Here is a 998-nt window from a genome sequence, read left to right as displayed (position 1 = left end):
GATCACTTTCAATGTAAGCTTAACAATCATCCAGCAGCAGGATTGGGTCGTAGAATATCATTTTAAAAGATCCAGATGCTTCCACATCTGGCACGTTGGGTCAAGAGAGAGAGAGAGAGTCTTGGAACGAAATGAAGGAAAATACAGCAGCAGCTTCATGCGATGCAAAAGTGACGCGTCCAAAGACTTCAGCATCATAAACAAAGTTTTGGTTTTGCCTTTGTTTAGTTACTACACTCTGAACAAACACATCTACATTAAAACGTATATTAATTTCAAAAAGTCGATTAAAATTKGCTTTATTACTCATTTCTATAAAGACTTTTCCTTGAAACACTTGAAGTCAGCACTTGTAATCTAAAAAATAAATCAAGGGGGAAAAAAAAGAAATGGAAGACAAAATGTGTTCATYTATAAATGAGAAAATTGTCCTGGAGTCATTTGCAGCGAAGAGATCGTCCTTAGGCCTGATTGGACCCAGTGGTTTTAGTGGAACCACGTCATGRAGCTTCATTTTGCAGCACAAAAGCTACAAAAATATTAATATTATTAATATTGTTACCAAGTCAATACTAGCATGGTATGATCCATACTTTAACTTCAGATTCCAGCTTGACGATTTTTCTTTCTATTTTTATTTTGCAGTTTATCAACTCTACCTAAAAAAAAATTTAATTACCTGATTTGCTCTCAAATTTTTTATTTTTTATTTTTTTTGGCACTGGGTGTATTTAGAAAAATTCTAACTGGTGCACCAATTGCACTTTTCTGGCCGGTCAGTGATTACTGATCTTTAACAAGCCTGACCTGCCGATTCCGATTTTGGCTGATATAATTATTTTTTTTGTCTGAAATGTTGCTAGATATAATAAAGTCGTTGCGTTGGTAAGAGTGGGTTCACTATTATTTACTGCAAATGCCCAAACATGACCCAATGGGCCGGTTTATAAGTCAGACCTCTCACTGAAGAGCAAAAGAAGGACAACAGCTGATTTTTA

The sequence above is a fragment of the Poecilia reticulata genome, linkage group LG8 (assembly GCF_000633615.1).
Source record: "Poecilia reticulata strain Guanapo linkage group LG8, Guppy_female_1.0+MT, whole genome shotgun sequence".
Classification (NCBI taxonomy): Eukaryota; Metazoa; Chordata; class Actinopteri; order Cyprinodontiformes; family Poeciliidae; genus Poecilia; species Poecilia reticulata.
Note: the sequence above shows the minus strand (reverse complement) of the source record.